This window comes from Kryptolebias marmoratus, linkage group LG16 (genome assembly GCF_001649575.2).
Source record: "Kryptolebias marmoratus isolate JLee-2015 linkage group LG16, ASM164957v2, whole genome shotgun sequence".
Classification (NCBI taxonomy): Eukaryota; Metazoa; Chordata; class Actinopteri; order Cyprinodontiformes; family Rivulidae; genus Kryptolebias; species Kryptolebias marmoratus.
In genome coordinates, this window is record NC_051445.1 from 20175599 (window position 1) to 20188312 (window position 12714).

The window sequence follows — 12714 nt, forward strand, 5'->3', positions numbered from 1 at the left end:
GATAAACAGAAATCAACAAATTGTGATCAACTCTTAGCACTAATGAGACAATACCGTGATTTTTTTTGTACATGAAACACGTTTGCACGATTGGTACTTTTTTTCTTATTAGGAGCAACTTAAACCAACTAAGGCAGCTGCCTCACATTTACTCAAGTTTTTGCTGCCCAAAATTTGAGAATGTGTTCAGTGAATGGAGTCTGAAATAATAAAGTATTTTTTAAGGAGTTGGTGAGATCTGTCTTTCCTCAGTTTACCCCAAGCTTTTACTCTGCAGCATCATAAAAACTGGAAGATAAACAGCTGCCTTTTGTTGCAGCTCCTTTGTCAATCCTGCTGGCAGCACAGCTCACCAAAGCTTGGCGTGAAATTTCAGAATCAGAAACTGAAATGAGTATTTTGGCCATGTGCACCACCTCTCTGGTAAATTTCTTGGCACAGCATAAAGAAAGATTGCTAAAAGGAGCTTGACGGGAGTAAAGTTCTGACTTAAGAAAATTTCTCTCAGCTTTTATTATATATCTAACACCTCATCAGAACTTTCCAGATAGGGCTGGTAGAAAATAAAGGATGTTGGGAACCTTGCCAACCTGCAGCTATGGTGAGCATGACTGGCAGGTGTTAGTGGGTGTTTCTATCGGTGGCATTTCCCGGCAAGGTTTCAAATCACACTGAACAGGCAGCACATGTTTAAAAACCAGCTACTTTTCTCTGAGGGGTCATAAAACTGTTCTTCTGAAAGATTTGCTATATCACAGGTTACTGTATGAGGTATACGGTATGTAGTTCTACAGCTAATGACAGCCTTACTTAATTTATAGTCATATGTTCATATTTAAACCATTATTCCACACATTCTGGCCAAAGGCAGTGATATACAGCATAAAGTTCATTTCTGCATTTTTTAGGAGACAGTTGGGTGAATAATTCCTCCGACTTCATGAGCATTGAAGTCATTTTTTCTTTAAAACTGCTTTCATTTACTCAAATAAACTGACCATCAGGTGATTGATTGAAATACTCTCAAGAGAACTTTTATTTTTCCCTCAAAAAAACATTTTGATCCCTTTTCCCCACCTTACCAGGCTCAGGCTTCTCTCTCTCCATTCTTCATCAAAAGGTATGTTTGCCCGCAGTATAACACAGCATGGACTTCCAGCAGTAATTTATCACACTTTTTTCCAAAAAGAACCATTTGTGTAATGAAAGCGTTGGGCAGGGGGAAAAAACACCTTCAACCTGTAATAAAAAACAGACATGCCGAGAAGGAGGCTCAAAGGTGACGTCTCATTTGCTGCCAGCCCTCCTGAAGGTGGTGGTGGTGGTGGTTGGGTGGGGGAAATGTTACATTATAAGGAATGAATTAAATCTTGGATGCAGAGCGGGAGCTTAGATGCCTTGCTTTCATGAGCCTGCAAGCAGAACCAAACACACCTTTGTTGGACTGGCTCTTAATAGCCAAACGTCCAGCAAAAATGGCATCTCAACCAGCTGCCATATCCCACAAACTGAGGCCCATTTTTCCAGTGTTAAGCTGTCACCAAACAAAGCTTGAGACTGTATGCCAAGCAGAAAGCACATGTGTCTGGAAATAACATTAAAAAGCATAAAACGGTGGTGTTGGAACATCAGAAAGAAAATGTGTTAGCGCTGAGAGAAGACAGATAACGAACCGCAAGAATATTTCCTGGTATAACATTGCTACTATTACCATATTGCTTTACACTTTTCCACAGTTTGTTTGGCTACAGGTATTTAAGTTACTTTTTTCTTTGTAACTGATCCTCAGGGGGAAAAAAAGTATTTGAAAACCTGCTTTTTACATTTAAGAAACACAGAACTGAGAGTTATTCTTGCATTTCTTAAACCTGCTTGGGAATGCAGGCTTAAACCTAAACATTGATGCTATGGTGCAATCCCGGATCTTTCTCCTACTGTGACCCTTCTTTGGAAAAAGTTACAGCACAAACTGAAACTGTCTAGTTTAACTATGGCTTGCTGCCAAGGGTAAGGCGATAACGTTTTTGCCTATGTGTCTGTGTGTGGGTGTAATCTTTGGATTGGCATCTGCAAATATTTAATGTTATTTTCAACTTAATTCAATATGCTTGCCATAGTCATCTGACCTTAAAAACACAAAAATAGCTACAATTCAATCAATGAGCTGAGAGTCATTCACAATACATAATCAAAGTCCTTCTTATTGCACTAGATTTTTGCTTAAAACTTCAGTATTACCTGTTGTCTGCTAGCAAAATATCCCATGAACCACTTAACATATTTAAATGAAAGTTTCAGTATGTAATCATTGGATGCACTGTACATCTACAAATGATTAAGCTTTGGGGCTAATCCAATTCAAGATGGCTGCCACAATTCTGTCACTTTTACAGATATAGAGCAAAGATTTGATATTGCTGAACATGAGTGTCATTCACAACACATACTTAGAGAGTGGCATAGTACGATATTGCATGAGATTATGCATAATGTTATTTTCAAGGATTAGCCAAAATGACTTTTACTCAATCATTTCTCATCATAAGATGATCTGAGTCTAAACTCCGGCATGAAAGACAGCAAACGATATGCAATCCTTCAAGGAATGTTAGGCCTTTAATTCCATTAAAGGATTTTAAACTTCTTTTAGGGTCAGTAAAAAAGGCAAAATACGAAATCTGTAACTGATTCTATGTTCTGCTTTTTTGATACTTTTGTTTAATTGCCATATGCACTGTAATTGTTGTATTTGTGACTATATTTTTGTCTTTTATGTTCACTTTAAACAGATATTGTGAAACCATGTCTCACAAAAATGACTTGTAATAAATAAAGGTAAAAATAAAAAATGGTATATGAAACTTAACAGGCATTTCTTTCCACTGTGGATTCTGTTTAAATAAATGAATACATAAAAAGTAGTATTCTCTGAAGGAATGCACATCACTTGCTGCTTTGCATGGCAAAGTTTTAAACAAAACTCTCATGTGATCTGTTAGTGCGTCTATAAAAATGTTCTCCAGCAAGGCCAAATATACAGCCATGACTCATGTCGACTTAAATGCATATTTTGGAGCAGACTTTGTCACAGACAGAGTCTCGAAAACCACAGCAGACTTCAAAAGTCTCCTAATGTGCCAAACTTTGTCATGATAACATCAACTAGCTAACTGAGCGGAAAACATGACGTTCGTTGTTAGAAATTCCACAACATAGCAACCAGAAACATCCATTTCCAAATGACAGAAAATGCACCAAGTTCAGCACAGGTGCTTCAGCATGATAATGCTCAACCTTAAAATGACATCTAACCTAAAACACTGTCCTCTGATGGATACAAAATGAATGTTCAATTCATATCTGCCCCCCACACCCATGGTCCTACCTCTCACCCCAGCAGAATGTCCTCCAAGTAAAGCCAAGAAGTTATAACAGGTTATATATTATTTCAGGTACAGTCAAAAAACAAAGAATTGTGTCTAATCAAGTTCTGTAGAAATCAGCTTAAACAGTGAGGACACATTACTCAGATACATTTTTTCTGTTTTACAGTTGCAATCACAAATATTTAGGAAAGTCCAAGGTCAGAGTAAAAGCTGGAGACAGGCGTAAAGAAAAATATCTTTTGCTTAATGTATTTGGACAAAGTTCACAGCAGGTTTTAGGTTACAGAAGTTTATTCACTTTCAGCTTTTTGATAAAAGCTTGTGTTAAAACTGACTTGTCTGTGAAGAAGTAACTCGAGTCGTGGTTTGCTTTTATTTGCGCTCTCAGAGATATTGTGAGCTCATAAACACCTCTAACCATTATTACTCAGTCTCTTTGACGCACAAATCATTGGAAAGCTAAGAGGCTCTTTTAAGCTCAGCTGCCTTTGTCAGTGTTCATCAGTTGTCCAAAAACAGAAAAAAAAATATTATTTGATGTCTGCTTGGATAAATGTCAAAATGTAGTCAATATAATATTTTTTTGTTTTTATGTCTTGCCTTAAAGTTGATGAATGAGGGCCCTGCAACAGCAAATTTAGACTTTGTGGCAATTTTATTAGGCTGAATTCAACATCAGAAAATGGTGCATTGCCAGCTATTTTTGCCTATGAACTAAAAGCTGATTTTTGATCAATACTGTAAACAAGTTTAAAAGCAAAACTATGTGTAGAAATAATATCTATGGACTGCCAATATTTAAACTCCAAAACTATTTAATCCACGCCATTTATAACAAAGTGTGTTAAAATAATGAAATGTTTCACCATGCTTCAAACCAAGTCCAAATAAACAGAAATGGTGGTTTGAGACTACCGGTGCTGTTTTATAGTGGGTATTGAATCAAGGCATGAGTCTGGCAGGTGGGAGTTAAAAAAGTATCAGAGCGTAGAGTGCACATTTCATCAGGGGCACTCTGGAAGGAAAATGTGCAAACAAATATGGAGATGTTCTGGAAAACCCCCATGATACAAACTGCACAGAGTCAAATCACTTGCACATACAACACACACACAAGCATGTAAATGTTACCTTGGGTGTGCAGACACCTACACACACTAACAAGCTCCTGCTTGCACACGCTGAAGCTTACACAAACACACGTTTTATTTATTTGGATTCATAAAACCTCAAAAAGTTCAACAAAAACCATGCAAGATTGAAATATAAAAAAGCAACAAACTTTTCATCATGCAATACCCAAACACATGGTAAACAAATAAAACCAACTTCCCACCACCTTCACGTACACACACTATAGAGTGTAATGTGTTTTTCACATCAAAAAGTGAGCTCCGTGTGTTGCACCACAGCGTGCAGAGTCACAAACATAAGAGGACGAGAGGGACAGAGAGGGGAAAGAAATTTAAACGTTTTATATAAACTGGATATTTCTGTATGTTAGCAGTCAAACAAGTCAGCTTAGAGCCACCAGCAGGTTCTGGCAGAGTCTGCACACTGTTTATGGTTTACAAGTGAAGAAGAGGTAGCGTCACTCTAAGAAAAGAAAAAAATAAACAAACATTTGTGCGTTTTGTTCAAACATGTGGAGCTTTTGCTAATTTCTCAATGAAAAGTATCTCATATCACCTGAGAAGGTTTTCAGAGTCTCTTCCTGCTTCATAAGGAAAAACCTTTAAACTTAAATACATTGGAAAAAAGCAACAGTTAAAAAAATCTTTCATATACATTTTAAGCTTAAAATGGTTCTTATCAGAACTTAGAGACTTCTCAAATGGTTATGGTCTTTCTTGCTATACTGTAATAAAAAAAATCTCTGAGTTGTTAGTGCTCTGGGCAGCCCTGAATGCTCTGTGGAGGAAAGATGGTGTTGGTCTTGGCCAGCAGCAAGCTAAAAGCTGTAATAACAAGAACAAGCACTAACTCAAATCTACAGGGTTTATTTGATTTGAGTTCCATACTGTCAGATACTGGCAACGAAGCTTTAGCTGCACAGCAGAGTAAAGAAGAAAATTAAATAAGTGTTTCTTTCAAGCTCCTTCCTATGTAGAACTTGTTAGTCAAGATAGTACACAGAAAACTTAGGTTGTTAAATAAAGAGGACAAAGCTTTTTATGTGGATAGGCGATTTAGCCTTTGACCACTGTATTGTCAATATTTAAAAGCATGAGACACATATATTATAATTCAGTGTGTGGATTTCTGTTGAACCTTCTCTAAACATGGAGAATCTTAAATTTTTTAATAAAATGTGAAACTCAGCGGCTGCAGCCAGCTGAAACAAACACTGGATACAGGAGGCAGATTTCAGGCCCAAACCTTTTTAATTACAACTAAGATGCTCTAGAACCCAGGCAAAAAAGCAAGGAGACACTTGAACACGCAAAAAAATTCTTTATTCAATCCAAAATACATAGCTTGAGCCAGGCCACACACGAGAAACAGGAGAAGAAGGCAGAGGGAGAGGCAAAGACTTGACCACGTGTACACAGAAGAAAGCTAACAAGACACAGGCGAAAACAATCAAGACAATCAAGGGCTGAAGAGCAGGGGGAGCGAAACAAGACTTCCACATTAAAACAGGAGCTAAGGACTGCAAAACTAATTATGGAGCTTAGCAAAATCCAAAATTAACCCCAAAATAGCATAATTAAAGAAACAAAAATCCTACAGACTGTGTCAGCTAGCATCCTTTTAGAAATTAGGCTACATTAGGAAGTTGTTGTCAACAATCACATACAAAATAGTTATTGAGTGTTACAGATGGATATATTGACAGTCTTTTTGTTAAAGCAAGGCTAGGTGGTTTTCTTGATAAGAGTTTCATTTCCACAGGGGCCACTATGCTGCATGTTTTAGATGTGTTCTTGCTTTAAAACACCTGATTTAAATGGATGACTTTTGAGCACGCTTGAAGAGCTTGATGATTTGAAGAGGAGGTCTTTAAAACATTTGAATCAGGTGTGTTGGAGCAGGAAATCCAGGACAGTGGCCCTGGAGGCCTGGAGTTTGACACTCCTGCTTTAGATCTTTTAATGTGAGGTTCTGTGGAAATGTTAAGAAAAATAAATATCTTACCTGCTGTTGATAGATCTTTGAAGGGTCTCACCTTGGAGTAATAGAGTTTAATTCTGAGCAGACTAATGCTAATGACTAACAGGGCAAAGATCAAAGTGGATTGCTGCCATCTTAAAATAACTCCAGTCTCAAAAAACTCATAGCAGTCCAGATAAAGGCAATTTTATTGTTATTTATATTGCCATCTTTATCAAAACACATGGTGATTTACACATAATCTTTGGTTATTTGCTGGAGCTAATAGTGGCATAAAAAGCTAGCTGTAGCACTTTTGGTACAGTTGTGTTGTTTTAGCTAAGAAAGGGCACATTTATCTACATTTTGACTGACATGAGACTATGTGGGGGGTTTAGGAAATAAATGACCTGACTCTGTTTGAACATACAAACTCAAACCAGTGTGCATGACAGTGTAGAGTTTATTTGACAAGTATGAATGCAACATTGTGTCTTTACACAAACTTCAGCTTTTTGTATTTGTTGTTTTGTTTTGTTTTTTAAACATTTGACACCAATCAGCTTATAGGTAGATTAACTCATTTTCATAATTGAGCTTTTCGACATCCAGCAAATGATTCCTCTGGTGTTGGCTAATGTGGATAAGTTGTGGTGGCCAGCTTGAATTGGAATTACTCAAAAAAAAAAATCAGTTCTCGAGGCACATCTACTTATTACTTTTTGAGAGTTTCACTAAAATCTGTTCAGTGGTTCTTGAGATATTTTGCAATTAGTCAACACAGGGGTGGGCAACCCTGGTCCTCGAGGGCGACTATCCTGCATGTTTTACTTGTTTCCGTGCTCCAACACATCTGATTTAATTGGTAAATTATCTCTGCATGTTCTGTAGGGAGCCTGTTAATCACCCATTGATTCAAATCAGGTGTGTTAGAGCAGAGAAACAAGTAAAACATGCAGGATAGTGGCATTCAAGAACAAGGGTTGCCTACCTCTGGTCAAACGTGATTGATTCAAACAGTTAATGCTAAAATTTTCAGCAATGGTCTCATGTGATGAGTACCATTTGGAGTATGTATTGTGCATAACTATAAGCTAATACTAGGTTAAATCTTAGCACAATATCTGTTATAGCCATTTATGTGTTTTCTAAGACTGCCTTTGGCAGCCATCTTGAATTAGGTTGGCTCCAAAAGTTAATTTATGGTAGATGTACATCTCATGATTATTTTATGAAAGTCTAATTAAAATCCATCCTGGGGTTGATGAGATATTTTGCCAACAGACAGACAGAGTTGACTCAAAATAGTTGATGGCAACATTTTAAACAAAAATCTTATTCAATCTGTAAGTACTAAGAATATGTGTCGGGGATCAGTCTCAGCTTCTACCATACCAAAGTTTAGGTCAATAGCTGTAAAACTGACTGAGTTATAGGCATGTTTTCAAGTTTCTTAAGTTCAGTTGACTTTGGCAGCCATATTGAATAGGCTGAACTCCAAACGTTAATCAGATGTAAATGTCTATCCAATAATTACTGTCTGAAGGTTTTATTAAAATTACTTCAGTGGTTCATGAGATATTTTGGTAACAGACAGACACACAAATACATGAACACACACACACACACAGACATGAGCAAAAACCATTATTGCTTTGCTTTCGCCTTCGCCTTTTGGCAGCAGGCAACAATTATAGCACATACCAGCAGTGGCAAAACAAGACATGATGTGTAAAAGTATGCACTCAGAGTACCACTAGACTGTTTTGTTTGCTGTGAAAACTGTTGTTTATCTTTTTTTCCAGATTTGCATGAAGCAAAACAGAAATACAGTTAGACATTTACTGACTCAAGTAGAAACACAGCCTGACTGCCAGGCGTGCAGTTTGGCTCATCCAGTTCTCAGGAGGCTCACCTGTGCAGAAAGGACAGGTGTGAGTGTGTGTGTGATCAGTCGACAGTCACCCCACAAAGTCACCCGGCAGTGATAGGGGTGTGAAAGCCTCTGCAGGTCCCTAAGGAGCAAAAATTTGAGCACCATGCGTGTATCCTGGCCCTGACTAACGAACACCCCCATGATCAACACATTCCACTCAGCTAAACAGCCATGAGAGCTGTGGGTGTGATCAGCTAAGTACATGTGCAGTTAGGGATGCTCACAAAGCCACAAGTGTCTGTTTTATACACACACACACACACACACACACACATACAGTACGCCTACATCTCAGTCAGACCCTCCCAGGAGGCACTGAGGTGCATCGTTGAAGCTCAAACCCCGCATAGACAGCAGTTTTCATTACTGAGAGGCAGGGCAGCTCATCCTGAAAGACCTAACTTCTCAGGTAGGGAGGGGAGGGATCTGGGAGATCCAAAGGTCAAAAAGATAAATATATGAGATTATCTCAGAACGAGAAATGGAAAAATGGATATCTGGTGCAACTTTTCCATAAAAAGTCCCAATGATAGGTTTAGATCAGCAACTGAAGATGTTGCAGAAAAAAAATCCCATTTCAGAATGTCTGCATAAATATATAATATAAAGCAAACAAAATGAATATTTCCTCTCCGTGGTTTTTCCTGCAATATTTACAGATATTTCCTTTGGCAGCTCTGCTTTCCTCTCACTTTGTAATGCTGCTCATTAGTGTCAGTGTGAGGGTGTGCTTTTTTGCAGGTTTGTTTCCTGTCCAGGGTCTTTCCACACTTTGAACCTGGGGCATGCTGGGATTGGCCCCAAGGTATCCACAGAAAATGTACGACTGGCTGAAAAAAAGTCTCGTAATACATCCTCACTGGTGTCTAATATTAGGGTCACTCAGAGACGTTAGCGCTTTATGATCCAGGCAGGGGCAGAAGAGGAAATGTGTCAGAGCCTCCACATTTGCCATCTTGGCTTTGAATGTATGTGTGTGTGTGTGTGTACCCACTTGGCAGTTAAGAATCATTAAAACAGGGCGTGAGGAAGCCATCGAGTGGTTTTCTGACATTAATGAAGAACAGCACTGACAGTCGCAAGAACCCATTCATACACACAAACAATATAAACATGAAATGAAGCACATATGCACATATCCAAATACTGTTTATCTTTGGTGTTTTGCTTCCTGTTGCTCTCTGCTACAAACACTCCTTCCTGCCATAAAGTATGATGACCCCATGAACACATAGAAGTACGTGCGCACACACACACACACACATCAGACAGACCCAAAACAGCAATGCATGTGCATTGCTTTAGGGTTACATGTTAGAGAAAACATCAAGCTGTGCAAACCACAAAGTAGATTTTATTTTTCCTCAAAGAAAGTAAGTAGTTGGAGCAAAGAGTCTGTGTGGTTCCCTCTGTGGTGAAGCGAACAGTAATTAAATAGTCAATGAAAGTGGGCTGTGAATAGGTGAAGGAAGGATGAGGAAGTTGTGTGACAAGACGTTCAGTCACCCCCCCCTTCACTTCCTGGGCCAACAACCCTCACCACTTCCAGGCGACTATCTTAAAGAGGATGTTGTGTGTTCAGAGCTGCTCTGCATTTTCTCAACCGCAGATACATCACTTCAAAAGCGTAGCCACTGAACTGTTTATTTATAGGCAGCGCAGCACTGATTGTATGGCAAACAGTGTGTATGCTGGAGTATAGCGCACTGCTCGCAGGACATTTGGTTATCACGTATGGAGAGACTTGTGAAAGCTTTCTCTGCTCAAGGCTGTCATCTAGTGGCTCTGAATTCAGTGGAGCTTGAAACTTACTGGCTCTCTGATACAAGTAGTTGTAAAATCGCCTTTTTTCACAGACTAACTCCTTTTTGTTTCTTATTTCTTTTGATACATCACTCAGGGAATGGTTTGAGTTTCACACAGCTGCATGAGGTGAGGCTCGTGATGATTTGTTGCATTATAATGACTCTTCCTTGCCTACGCTTCTCCTCCCAGATACGGAGATCACAGTTCTCATCTTACCTGGATCGTCAGCAGCAGGGGCTGAGCGGGGCTTCTCCCGTGTGGATGAGGGCACAGAGTTGACCCGAGGGTGATGGGAGGCGAGGCGAGAAGGGGTGGAGAAGTAACAGGTGTCCAAACTGCCCTGTCTACAGACAGGTGCACGGCACCTGTGCAGCATATGTGTGTGTGTGTGTGTGTGGAGAACTTGGACAGTCCTGACTACCAGCTGTGCTCTCTGAAGTTTTCTCCTCACCCTCACACACTTATCACCTCAGCCTCCTGAAACACACAAGCCCACACACCCTTCCCATAAAACACTTGGACTCCCACTTCAAAACACACTCTCACACAGAAACCATCAGCTGCAACACACACTTCTGTCAGAATACATGCAAAGCATTAGCTAGTGTTACAGGTCAACAGGTGACTAATCACTTGTTATGGATCACTGGTTAACAGATGTGTTGAGCATCATCAGTCCTAATAAAGACATCGTGATTATTGCATCTTTGACCAATAAGGGTTGTAAACAAGATGAGCTGATCCAAAGGTAATAAAATAGTTGCCTACAAACACCCCCAAATATCTCTAACTTAAGGTTTACCCTATTTTATTATAATTGAATAAGGCTCTGGGGGTCTGGCTTTTGGCAGATCTTTCACCAACCCACAGTTCCACACTTCTTGTGATTCTCCAGGTTGGTAGTTTTAAATTTTAGTCTCTTTCTTTTCTCATTACCCTCTCTATCTCATTACTGTTTTACGAGATTTAAGACAAATTTTCAGATCTTCTGAAGTAGGGTTTTTGTGGAAAGGGTATAAACTATTGATATTTTACCTGTTGTAGCTAGCTTTTTAAATGACATCAATTTGGAGAAACAGAGTTTAATTCTGACAGCACTGATGAGCTAATGGTTCGTCTGAGCCGGGCCAAGACCAAAATGGATTGCTGCCATCTTAAAACAACTCAAATCTCAAAAGTTTCATAGCAATTTATGCAAATACTATTTAATGCACCTTATACCACTGTCAGTTTTGAATTGCGTAGTTATTTACATCGAGATATATGTTGCTGGGTTTTTTTTGCAAGATCAAACACGGGTGGCAGCTGCAGATAGCTGTATTATTTTAGTGAAGCCTGGGACACTTCCAGCTCGAATATCATAACATTCCTAAAAAAAAAAGAAAGTAAAGCAAAAATAAAGGTAATGTAAAAGTATAACAAAAAAGAATCTGCATAACCTGATGTGATTTTTTTTTTCTCAGAAGGCAGCATCTTTGATCAGATTAACTGTCCGTCTCTTCAGTCAGAATTAAACTCTATTCTCCAAATGGAGGTCGTTCAAAAAGCTATCTAACTATCCAAACTATCCCTTTAAACCTTTAGCCAAGCAAAGCAATAAGGTGCTTTTTAACACAGTACCACATTCTGTTCTGTTGCTGGTTTAACTGGAGTTCTTTCATCAAGTGGTGTCTGTACATCATATTTGCCTTTTTCAACTTTTAACAAAAGCATTTAGTGAAAAGATTGTTTCTTGCTTCTTTCTTCTGAAGGCTGGACGTTGATTTTATTTCAATCTTTTCATCAGGTTAGGGTTAACACTTCATGCTGTGTGCATGTGTGGAGCACCAGCTGATTCAGCAGGTTAAAGCTCAGTTTCAGACTGAGAGGAGTTTAATCTGGAGTCATTGTTCCACAACAGTGGCCCTCTCCTCCTCTCCTCCTTCAGGGAGTTCTCCTTGGAGAAAAGGAAAGAGGAGAAAAGGTCAAAGGTGAATCACAGGTGGAGGCGGAGACTAGAAAGTGGTAACGTGTGGAGAAATACAGGGATTAAAGAAAATGAGAAAAAACTGAGAAAGCAGTGCTGTTGTTGCAAATCTCCCCCAACAAACAAGATATATAGAATTTCAAAACAACAACAACAACAAAAAAAAAACAGGAAAGAAGAGCCCATCTCTGTAATTATCAAACCACTTTATCACTGAAAGACATCGGGAAAACTGCTCTGCTGCAGTTAGCATCCAAAATAAAACCAAACCAGATCTCACAAGTATAAACACATTCGGAGACAGAATTTCCTCAACGTCTGGATAGTATTACACTGTGTGTGTATGAGGATACCCCTTTTACACACAGTCCCTCTCTCTAATTATAGCCTGCGTCAGTGGAGACTGAACACTTTAGAAAACTTGTTTTATCACTGTATGGTGGCGGCACAACACAACCCTGCACAAACCCAGTAACATGAAGCAGCTGCACTAAGACTACTCTGTGACATAAAGTAGTGTGTGTTGT